Raw genomic sequence first — 13220 nt, 5'->3', positions numbered from 1 at the left:
AAGCTATTGCTCATTTTCACATCAACCAGGCACTGAACAACATTTGAATTAATTTGGAGTTGTGTTTGTGTCCACCTGACAAAATTCAATATTCCCTCTCCTTTTAACTCAGCTTATCTTACTACAACTCCTGAAGGAAATATCTGACTCATAATGCATAATCCACCATGCTTTTTTCAACTAGCAGCAAACTTCTGTGGTCTGTTTACCAGCGGCGTAGTGCAAGAAAAACAGAGAAAGCTTTTACAGCTTTTCTTGAGCAATAATTGTATGTGTCTGCTAGAAACAATAGCAAAGCAGGAGGGAATTTAAAACAGTATTGTTGCTGGTCATTAAACCAAAAGCAACAAAGTGAAAAATTACAAAGTGTTCCAAAGCACATGAAAATCACAGAGTGCATACAAAAATCTGTGGGTTTTATAACCTACATGCTTTACTTTTCAATTGTATTTATTTACTAACATAAAGGAAAAAAGTCATAATAAACAGTGTAGAAATATTTATACAACTTTAGCTACTTTAAAAAAAAATAAGGAATTTGTAATTTGCCGTTGTATGCCCCAGTGTTTAGAAACATGCTGGCTATCAGTAACTAGGCTTGCTAGCTCTAACTGATAACTTAAAGCTCTTGTCCGAGGTATCAAAAGACCTCTCGTATAATGTATAAAAGAAGAGAAAAAACATGACGTAACAATCAAAATTCTAAAAGTGAGAGTTAAAAATGGGTCTTCTAAAGCCACTGGCCAATGTTTCAAGCCAATGTTTCTCTATATATGTCTACAGCTGCAGTTGACTTTAAAAAATTTCGTATGAAATTTATGAGAGTAACTGAAGGAGTTTTACAAAAACAAATTGGGATTAAGTTGTTAGGACTTACAGCTATTTCTATACCTACTCCCCCATTTTCAGAGGCTCAAAATTAATTGGACAAACTAACCTAACTTTAAATATAAAGATTCTTTTTAACAGTTCTGCAAATCCTTTGCAGACAATAACTGTCTGAAGTCTTGAACCCATGGACATTACCCAATGCTGTGTTTCCTCCCTTGAGATGCTCTGCCAGCCCTGTACCACCCTCAGTTGCTGCTTGTTTGTTTGTCTTTCTGCATTCACTTTTCTATTTAATAACAGAAAAGGATGCTCTGTCGGGCTGAAATCAGATGACTGACTTGGCAGTTGAGGAATACCCTATCTCTTTGCCTTTGGAAATTCTTGGGTTGTTTTTGCAGTATCCTCTGGGTCATTATTCATTTGCACTGTGAAACTGTGTTGGATCGGTTTTGCCAAATTTGTCTGAATCTGAGGAGGGAGTAGCCATGTACACTTCAGAATTTCTAAATCCATGAGCAGTTATATCATTAAAAAACACTAATGCCCTGGGTCCACTCGTAGCCATGCATGCTTAATCATAATCCTATGTTTGACAGACAATGGGATATAAATTCTTGGTTTCATCTGTCCAAAGTTTGTTTTTTCCCAGAACTGTGCAGACTCTAATCTGGTGTTCTTGTTTTTGAGTGTAACCAAACCTTGTTTTAAACCCTCTGTATTTCCAATCATGAAGGCATTTCTTGATCGGAGACCTTAACAATGACACATCTTCTCCCCGAGGAGTGTTCTTGACTTGGTTAGATGTTGTGAAGTTGTTTTTCCTTAACAATGAAAACAATTTTGTCGACATGGTCTTTAGATGGCCTCTGCGTTCTTTCAGGCTTTTTAGACAGCGCATTCCTTTTTCTTAAAAGAATGCACCACATTAATGTTTCAGCCACACTTTTATCATCTCTCTGATTAGGTTTAGACATGATGTGGAGAAAAGCACTGGCGACTCCCGTTTCCGTCCGTGGGGTCTATGTCACGACAGTTGAGGGTTACAAATGCCTCGCTGTTCATGTTGGCAATAAAAAGCCAAAGACATGCCTTTTTTCTGAGCAGACTGAGGTCCTTTAACATCTGCTGGATGATGCTCAGGGTGTTTTATGAGTCTGTGGTGACCAGTGCTGTCCTCTATGCTGTGGTATGCTGGGGCAGCATACAGAGGGTAGCGGATAACAACAGATTCAATAAACTGATCCGCAAGGCCAGTAATATTGTGGGTGTGGAGCTTGACTCTCTGAGAGATTTTTCAGAAAGGAGCATGCTGTCCAAGTTACAGTCAATATTGGAGAATGTGTCACACCCTCTCCATCTCGTGTTAGACAGCCACAGCAAATGACTCCTTTAACCATAGTGCACCACAGAACTCCTCAGGAAAGCTTTCCTGCCTGTGCCCATAAAACTTTTTAACTCCTCATTGTGACACTTGGAATATTTCCACTTGCAATATATTGTCCGTACTGTACACAGTACTGCTTTAACTTTTGAATTTTTAATCAGAATGCTGATTCTGATTATTTTGTTTTTTCAGGCTAATGATGGGCTTTTGCACTAACTTGTCTTTGGGTTTCCTGTTTAAAATTATAGTGAAAGTCTATAAAATATAAATTCAACATTTGGAATCAACTTCGGATATTCTATCTGCTTCATTTGCCATGAAGTAACAAGGGAACAGGCGTCACCCGACCATGAAACTCCTTGTCAGTCAATTGTCCAATTAAATTTTATCCTCTAAAAATAGTGGACCGTGTATAAAAATGATTATAATTTCTAAACAGGTCATGCAAAATTATAGTAAAATCCCTTGAATTATAGCTGAAAGTCTGCACTTCCAACACATATCGATTGCTTGATTTAAAGTCCATTGTGGTGGTGTGCAGAGGCAAAATTACAGGATTTGTCTCTAACAAGCTATGGCTTTCATTGTAGACTATCTACTGCTATAATATTGTGCATCTGTCATTCCACTTTATCTTTTGATGCATTTGCTTATTAAGGCAGAAATTAATGTGATATTTACCAAAAGTATATATATCAGAAAATAGTTTCTCACTGCCTAGAAGTTGACTGTTAAAAACAAGACACTCAAAAAATACTCTAAACCATTTAATCAGTCTTAGAGGTATATTACATTGAAATAAAATCTGCTTGTTGCTGCATTACTTTCTCCTGAAACCAACCTTATTATAGCAGGAGTTAAACTGGCTAAAACATTTCCAATGGATTATGACTTCCCTGCAAGCGCATTGTTATTCTTATGTAAGATTCCAGGTCACAATAACACACCGCAAACTACAATAACACAGCAAGGTGTCTTGATATAGACAGAATTTTGAATCATGTATTTACATAAACATGACATCACCGAGTGACTCCCAGAATGCAGTGATCATAAGAAACTCGTAATGATGATGTGACATTTCTATAGAAGCTGGCTTATTAATCCTTTGAATCCCGATTATAAAATTTACCACGGTGACGATGGCTTTATTTTAGTCGGACAGTACTGTCATTCAAGATAACCTCACTACAATGACTGAAAATAGCTGGTAGCCTTGGAATTTGTTCACGTTTTAACTGTATTGGAAACACTTCTGTCAAAATCCTTTCAGTCTTGATGATTACCGAGTCAAACAACATGCCAGGACATTTGATTTTGAAAAGCGGTTGAGGAGCTTATCTCAGGGTTTTAACGGTCCTATTTGTCGGCCAAACCTATGCTTTTACTTTAATACAAAACAGAAAGAGATCAGGACCTTTATTTAGAAAGCTCATCTCCTCTCTCTTTTTAAAATCCTCTGTATCTTTGGAGACACCAGTGGAACCCCTGCAGGCTTCACTTTCTGCTCTCCCACATGCAAATATTGATCCAAAAGAGATGCATGAGAAATTGATTATTCTATTCAAACACTGGTTCAGATCAGGAAATATAAGCAAGTTTGATTTTCTGCTGCACGTAAGAACATTAGGCTTGCATCGGTGTAACACACAGTCTAATTTACAACACCGTAAACAGAACTGCATATTTTTAGTATATATCATATACCGTTCTATACATGTGTCTAAAATAGTATCAATTCATTTTTTTCTTCTCTAAATTCATACAAACTAAATGTGAGACCTGAAGTCAAAGAGTTTAATTTTTAAATGTTACACCAAAAAGTTGTTGACATGGCTCTATCAGATAATTTTCAAAGCATTAGGGTCTGTCCTGTGTCTAGCCGATAAAGCATCTTGTTATCCCTTAAGGCAAGAATTATGTCTTCTATCAAAGACTTGATGGTAGGCAACCTAATAGATGGGCCTCTTTTCAACCTCTTTTCAAGAGAAGGAATGAGAGAGATGATCGCCCAATCACTGCAGAGCATTAGATTGAACAAAGTATCATTGCCATGGGAGACCAATTTCAGCTCAATTATATCCACTCCCCGCTGCTTGTGCCCTCTGTAGTGCTCAGCCAAGCTGCTGTGAAAGTTCTTCTCATCTTGGAAAGATGTTGAGATAATTATTTTTCTTAATCGCAAACTTAAGTTCCTGTTGCTCTGCGATTTTTTTTAATGGGAACGCTGACGCATCAGCTGCTCTGAAATGGCTCCTGTGCTGTCCACCATTTCCCAAAACTTGTCCATCATCACTGAATCTGATCCTGGCTTTCTATTCCTGAGAAATTTCTATTGACAGTTTGTCTTGGGATTTGGAGAGAGAAATCAATGGCATGTCTGTCAAGTGCTGATGTGGATGCTTGAGCCTTAAGGAAAGATACTACATACATGCACTCACTCACAGCTGAATACTAAGTCACTGAAAGCAGAAAGATGTGGAAAGTCAAAAGGCTTCTGTTGGGGTTAGGAATAGTTAACTACTACTGTATGGTTTGGATTTCAGGAGTTTGGGGGATTTATACCTCTGCAGTGTAAATTCAAATAGAAATCCTGGTGTTACAGGAGATGTCTATAGAGCAAAATCCAAACTGTTTGAAGGAGATGAAGGTAAAGCTCTAGCAGTAATTTAACTTGAATATTGTCCTGTTATTCTGTGTTTCAAATTATCTTACTTGAAGAGATGCTGCACTTGAACTTCAACCAAACAACAACATAGGAGCAGGCAGGAGCAAAAAAAAAGCCAGCTGTGTGCAGAGTTTTATTTTGAGGTCCCGCATGACATCCTTGCACGAGTGGAGTGTTTTCTCTCCACATAATGCTGCAAAACAGCATCAGCAACTATTTTGACAACAATGAAAACAACCCCTTTTTCCTGGTTGATACTTCAGTGTTATTGACTTCCAGCTTTTCACTTTTAAAACATGTATCATTTTTTCTTTATGGTCTTACGTGAAAATTAGACCTTTGTACTGATGGCTGAATAAAACAAGACATATGAATATACTGACCTTCGGTAACCTGCCATCCTTTAATATGTTTTGTCATAATTAATTTTCTGTAATTAATAATTCAAATGTAGTTTTGTAAAACTGTAATATAAGATCATATCGACATAATGCGATTCCAAGTGCTAATACTGAAATATTACCCACCCCCGTCCTTGTTAGTGCCGCACTATAGAGTTGACCTTTTGTTGCTGTGAAAACAGAATTGTTTTCCACCTCTTGTGTCTTACCCACAAAGACAAATGTCAGCCCGTGAATAGGTATGAAAAAGATGCAGCTACTATACAAACTACTCTCTTTGACCGGCCATGCAATTATGAAAACTCATAAAAAAACATCTGAGATAAGGAAAGCATTAACATCTTGCAGTGGCTCAGTTAATCTGAAATTAAGCTAAGCATCTCAGTTAGATTTCCCATTATGACAAGGTGGATGTAACCAGGTTATTCTGCTACGGTGAAATGAAATAATTTGGGGTTTTTTGCAGCATTTCTGATTTTAGTGTTTTATCATTATGGATTTTGTTCATACAGGGAAAATAAAAGGTAAAACAGCAGTGGTGTTCAGTTTATTTGATGTCCAGTCTCTTGCAGTCCTGGAAAACCATTTGAATGAAAGCACATCCCCGTGTTATCGACAGCCTGACATACTGCAGGATAGAAGAGGAGATGAGTGTAGTGCTATTCTGAGCAGAAGTGAACGCTACATTTTGGAAAATTCACTGACCTTGGATACCGCCTCTGTGAATGGAGCTGTTATTTTTGTCAAGGTGTGCTTATGCAGTCTGCAGTGATATGCAACATATATGGGCGACGAAATTAATCGTGAATGACTGCGTCTGTAATTGAATCACAGCACTCTTCTCACACTGCGATCGTTCCTCAATAATGACAAATAATTGTCAAAGAGGAACTATGTCATTAATGACTGAAGGGGGGAAAAGGAGGCGAGAAATGTGATAATGATGAATCTCAATGTGTTCCAGAGAGCCAGGAAGCAGCAGCCTCTTTTTTCCCCTCTGGTTCAGAAACAGTGCCAGAGCTAAACTGTAATGGCCTCCTGTTTGTCTGTCACTAGAGGGGAGAGAGGAAGTTGAATGAGTGGAATTAGATTGCATTTCCCATCCCCTTCATTGTTATTTTTGGTCAAATAACACATTGCTCTTCCACTCACAAGCAGGAGCAAAATGCAGTTGGTTTGTAATCAATCCTTTTTGAAGGGAACTGACGAGGAGCGGGGTGCTCGCTCCTTTGCCTGCCGCTGTGCACAAAATGGAATAAATGTGACATTAGGGGTGCGGGTATCATTACCTTGATGAATTACGAAAGGTATAACGATTATGGAAATTGTCATCGACTGATCATTCATCTCAATTTATTGCTGCTCTGTGCCACTGCGACCCAGCAGACAGAAATGTTATCATGTCAATACTTCTAAGGGCTGTTATCAATGCTTGCTTTGCTCTCACAATGGCGAAGCGCTGTAGGTCTGTCGTACGCCATCCATCGCAATCCAGAGCTCAGCAGTAGACCCCCTTGATAGTTTGTAAGGTGAAACGGGAAGCTAATTGAAAAATTGACCGGACGCGGTCCTGGAATGGTCATGGACTGGTCATGGACTGGGAGGAAGATGTAAAGCCATTAATGAAGAGGTCCGTGTTGCTGTTGTTTTTTTTTTGTCTTTTTTGTAAAGGAGTACTCTTATTCTTACTGCTGTCAATAATGAATTAAAACAGCACTAATATCTCACAGAGGAAATGTAATTATGCCTAAAGATGACTTGAGTAGTGATAAAACTATCAGAACAAAACAGCGCAGTGCTGCTTTCTTTTCTTTTGTTTCCAAAAGTGGTATTTCTGATGGCATTTCCCTGTTTGACAGTTTGTAATTGCAACTGTTCATCCTGCATCATATAAAAAAATGAAAAATCAATCACAGTGTCAATACCAAGCAACAAATTACACACACAACATTAACAATAGTGTTAGTGTAATTATGTCTTTGAAGACAGTCGTAATATAGCTGCATGCCACAACACACTGAAGACAGTCCCAAAGTGATTCGTAGAAAGATATTGCTCTGTGCTCACCGTCAACAATATCAGGTCACCTCAGGGAGCTTGTTAGTGCTCTGTATGTTTGCAAGTATTATCATAACACACCTACCATAAACGAAAGAGACATTTAGCCTCTTTTACTCACATGACACATCATATTCCCCTTGTTGAGAATATATATGAATATGATTAAACCCTTGACATTCATAATTTGCAGTGCACTGGTGAAATTGGTAAGCCTCTGAGAAAATAAATCATGGTTATGTCAAATGTGCTCATTAGACTTCAATTTATGAAAATTGTGCAGGATATGAAGATTTGCAAAGGTCCGGACTCAATGAAAGCCTGTGATAGAGCCCCTCTGGAGAGTTTTCTAATCGCTGCAGCAGGAATATCGCTGCGTAATGGAGGACATATCTCTTCATTAGCCCTGTGTTGGAGTACAGTAGCGTTCACTCAGGCTTTGATAAACGCAGTGCTGTTTTCCTACCCTGGCACTTTTAGCACACAAAAGTTGCCTACATTTAACCAAGCCCTCTTGGAGAAAATGTTATTGCTTCCTGCATAAAGGCAATAACTAGCTCGGGAGAGCATAATGGTGTACTTAGCTAACATTAGCTCACAATCACTTTTACTAGGACAGCACAAAGAATTTAGCAGTGCAGCTGCTGGTGGGGTAAAGAAAGGTTTATTGGAACTTGTTCTTGTGCCTATTTGAACTTGAATTTGTGTTGTCTTAAAATCAGCATCACTTCTCTGCTGAATTCCAAATTGTTTCAAGGATTTAATAGAACATGGTCTATTTCTGGGAGGACAGGGCGAAGGTCTTTAGTGACTGAATGTTTTCTAGCTGGGAAGTGTGCCATTTGTCACTATATTGTTGACCTTAGAAAAGAATTTGCTGCTGCTGCTGCTGGTCCTCCTGGGTCCTTCTGGGTCTTACAGTCCATTTAAAATGTTGGATTTGGACTGCTCTTCAGAACCACAGCTAAGAATCTGCATACATTTTATGGACATTTTTAAGATTTTAGAATAGAATAGAATAGAATAGAATAGAATAGAATAGAATAGAATAGAATAGAATAGAATAGCCCTTTATCGTCATTGTACATGTGCAATGAAATTGCGGATGCTAAACAAAAAACTGTTTCGCTGGAATAAAATATAAATAGTAGACAGGAAAGTATATTTTAATTTATTTTTTGTGCAGATTAATACATTATTAATTATTACTAAGCTACAACCCTCATTTCAAGCCATCACCTACAACAAAATAGCTTGAACACCAGTAAATAACCATAATAATCATATTTTAAATAAACACACTAAGTAGAAAAATAACCATTGTGGAAACAAAGAGGTTCTTTAGTTGTTAATTTTTCTTGAAAGAACTAGAGGGATCCATTTAATAATGCAATTTTTTTCTGAGGGCATGTCTCTCGTTAGCAAGAGGATTTTCAAGTGTATTATTTAGTTTTTCAGCTTCCTTCATAAAGTGTGAATGTGTAATGCCTTGACATCTATACATACACATACACACATATACATATATATATAGAGAGAGAGAGAGAGAGAGAGAGAGAGAGAGAGAGAGAGAGAGAGAGAGAGAGATACAGGGAGAGAGAGAGAGAGAGACCAGCAAGGCTGTGGAAATTTAAGAGACTATTCTACAACAGTCTGACAAACATCAGCTGCTAAAAAACACTGCAGTACTAATTATGCCTCCCCTGCAGTGTTCAAATCAGCTGGTCATGTTATTATATATTATAAGCAGGAGTGATAGGAATTTATTATTTTTTTATATTATGGTGGTTTCACAGAAGAGTGCAAAAGTGTGTTTGTAAAGGGTGTCAGAAAAAATTCTTTTAACCTCATCAAATATTGTATCACGACTTCCAACAGATAAATAGCTGCAGCAGCACATAGGAAGCTAGTTAAGCTAGTTGAAATCAAATTAATCTCATGCATGTTTTTAAACCCCCTTCTCTGTGGTTGATGTGATGATATCAGACTGTGTCAATCAGCAATCAGCAATAGCAATCAGAAATTAGGAGACAAAACTAGAAACTGGCAAGAAAATATCACGGGTGGAGGAGAGCCATGTGTTGTGAAAGGAGAAACATAAGCTGTAACGTGTTACTGAATCCCCAGTCTTCTATGGTATCATTACCATAGCAAACCTGACAGATGCGAGTTGTTGCTGCACAGATGAAAAACAAACCAGGGTTTTCTTTTGTGGGAAAGTGTGTTTTCAAACTTAGAACCAATTAAAAGGTGGCCTCTGGTTCCATGAGGTCTTGTTAGCCGATATTTTTGATAAGATTTTCTGAGATTTTCCACACGCTCGAGACAGAGGTGTGACTATTGTGCGATTATTTAGAGAGCATCCTGCTTCCTTGTTGTGAGATATCTCTTGTTGGAATCGGAGGTGTGTCTGGATCTCTTTGAATTGGAGGTATTGAGCACAGACTCAAGGGAGAAGCAAACAAACATAAAAGAAACAAACAGCAGTGTTACGTAAGTAGTAAGCTTCACGCTGTTATGGCTGGGAGAGTTATAGGAAAAATACCTTTCTGCGGGAGACTGGCTTGCATGTTGGTGTATCACTGGGGAAACTTTGAAAAGCAAATCTCAAAGTAGTTAAAATGATTCATTTGACCATTAGTTAGAAAAACATACTGGATAGAAATGGAAGAAAACAGCCAAGCGCAAATATTTGGGCTGTGCTTTAATATCAAGATGCAGTACTAAAATAAATACCCTGTAGTGCCTTTTCCAAAAATGTAATAAGTGAAGCAGCAACATTTATTTCTTCCCATATAAATAAGCTTAATAATCCAATCTGGAAAAAACATTTCCGATGACCAATGATCTGAAAATTAATACTATAATTTTTTAATTGATTCAACCACAACTCACTTCTGCAACTTTTAATAATTTTGTTCTTTTTTGTTCTTATTTGTCATTAACATAAAACCATTTTGAACAGATAGAAAAAGCTATTTTGCTATTTTGTAGAATCAGTAAATGTCACTCTGAAGAGAAAGAGAAAAAGACTAGAGTAGTGATGATAGTCTGATGTGTGGACCAGCAATCACAATGCCAGACAAAAGCATTTGTGTAATGTCTTGTAAATGTCTGTACTTTACAAACTGACAGCTGGAGGATATGTATTCTTAGTCCGTAAACATTATCCTTCCCTGTTTTATATATTTTTCATATGCGTGCCATTTTAACATTTTACCCTTCTTATTTTTTCCACAACAACCTTCACTACAGTAGCAGCTTTGCTTTTAGTGCAGGAAAGGCTGAGTAGGACTTTGTAAACACAACTCTTAAGACATAAAAAATCTCGTTCAGACTACTGTTACATAACTATCGGGCTGTTTTAAACAAAGATAATTTTAACTTTTCATGCACACAAAAGTGATCAATTCTTTATCAAAAAAATGTTATTTCAGAGTGCAAGGTACATTTGTTGCCTTTTTTCCATCAGTGAGTTATTATTGTAGAAAGATGAGTTCTGCATTTAGCTAATCTTTACAGGGCTATACTGAAGATAAGAAAATGTCATTTTCAAGTCAATCGTGGGATAATTTAGAAATTTTATTCCAGAGTTAGACTACTTTTTATCCATTTATAAGCCCTGATATTTCTGTGCACGTTTTCCTGGGTTGTACTGTGTGGGCCGTCTGCCAATTGTAAGCTGAAAAACTAAATAAAAATATGAAACTGTGATGAAGATGAAGTTCAATACTGCGTCCTGATGAGTAACCAGAATGTTTTCAGCCTGTCTTTTTTTTATAGTTACACAGATATGTATTAATATGATACTCAAAGAAAATAAAACAGCCTCATGTCTATTCTTCAAATGTCTGCCTCCTACCCAGAAAAAAAGGTGTCCTTTATCCTTTTATCTCTCGAGGCTGCCCTCCTTGCTTACCAGTTAATCTTTTTAAATTAAATGAATGCAGCTCACAAGGTCTTCCACCAGCAGCTTTGAGTTGCCACAGGTCTATTGCCTTTGAGGTTGTCCATCCATCTAAAAAATTCCGAATGACACTGAGCCTGTCTGATATTTCAAAAGGTGTTCCTTTTTACTGTACGTCCATTTTCAGCCAAACTAAACTTCTGTTTACTCATAATTTAAGTAGTGGTGGATTTAATTAAAAATTGATTAAAATTTAGAAATTGATTTGTTTTTCCCTTCTGGGATTTTTTTTTTACCCCAAAGTCCAAAAGCTGGCTATTTAAGATTATTAAAGACAACATAAACAAAAAAATTCAGACATGTTTAACATAATTACAACCTTGAGCTAAGCTTTATATTATGTTGTCCCATAAGGTAAGGCAAGGAAAAGCTGTGATTTTTTTTTATATTTATGTCTTTTATTTCACTAATTTTTTCTGATTGTGTGGCGTTTTCCTAACATGACTTGGTGATACTGAAGGGACCCACCATAATCGATAGACGTGCTCAGAGAATAGCCTCAGAAGAACACCAAAGCCCTCCCACCTTGTTTCAAAATGTCCTCTAAGATTTGAAAGCTTGGCAGAGAGAGGTTTCCATTATTGTCCCCCTTTACTCTAGGTGACTGAGAGATGTCACACCTCTGAATAAATATGAGATTCATTTGCACAGCCTGACACTTCCTTTTGATTTTAACACTATATTTAAAAAAAACATTGATATCATGTGACATAAATTTGTGTTTGTGTATTAAAATACCTTTTTTTTTCAATTTCCTTTTCCTTAGATAGAAAAAGGTGCTTCCCTAAAGTCCTCACGGTATAACCAAGGGTGAAAGCTGTTTTGTCCCTTTGGAAGGGATTCATTTCCACATGAAAAGAGAAGTTCTGTCCAATCCCTTTATACATGTCCGTTTAGTTTGTGGAACACAATACTGGACTAACAAAAGGCAATAGCCTTTACAGTGTGAATATAATGTACCGCGCACATATAGGGAACACATCCATTGTTACTTTTGCTTTTTAAAACACATCGGACAAGACAAGACACAGTTTCTAACACATCAGCCTCACTGTCTAACCCCTTGGGGACAAATTCCTGCATACATAGGATGGGTAAGGGAGTGTATGCATAATTTGTCAATGTTGCTTTTTATTATGTCCACAAGTCTCTCTGTCCCCGTGGTGTGGCCCATCTGTTTTCTCTGCTGATTCTGTACATATGTAAAACATACAGGGCTCAAGAAAGATATGGTGTTTTATTCTTTAATGTATGCTGTGCTCTTGGGCTTCAATAGTGAAGTTTCTGGTTCATGTTTTGTATATTCCGGCACACATCCTGCAAGCCTTACGTAGCCTTGGAAGCAAATGCAGCAAATAATAAGGCTGCACGTGTCTACTACGTTCCTGCAATTTATGGACTAATACTGACTTTTATCTATCATTCTAAAAAAGACATTGGCACTTCATGTTCATACTGATAAAATGGTATCCTATTTAGAAGCTACTGATCTATAACATGTGTGCATGTCATTTATTTGTTTGCTATCAAGCACTTTCTGTGATTGAGTTTTTCGTCCTATTCAAGGGCCGTTCCAGATTCGTTTAATGCTCTTTTCATCATGTAAAACACTTGTGCATTTGTGTTTGAATTTGGATGTTGAAAGTGACTGGCCTCCAATAGAGGGCACAGTTGGCTGCACTGACACGCACTGTGTGTGACTAGGAGAAAATAAAGCTTTGTCTAAGGTATGGGAAATCTCAGTTAAGGATGTAAAGTTGATTCAAGTCGTTGTAAAAGAGCATTTTTGTGAAACTGAACGAGCTATTTTCTTTGTTTCAAAAAAAGCGAAGGACTTTTAATCTATCATTAACCCTCTGGTGTACTGAACTTAAGAGAACCTTCATGTGGATGAAATGTGTGAATATGTTG

The sequence above is a fragment of the Oreochromis aureus genome, linkage group 2 (assembly GCF_013358895.1).
Source record: "Oreochromis aureus strain Israel breed Guangdong linkage group 2, ZZ_aureus, whole genome shotgun sequence".
In the NCBI taxonomy this organism is placed as follows: domain Eukaryota; kingdom Metazoa; phylum Chordata; class Actinopteri; order Cichliformes; family Cichlidae; genus Oreochromis; species Oreochromis aureus.
Note: the sequence above shows the minus strand (reverse complement) of the source record.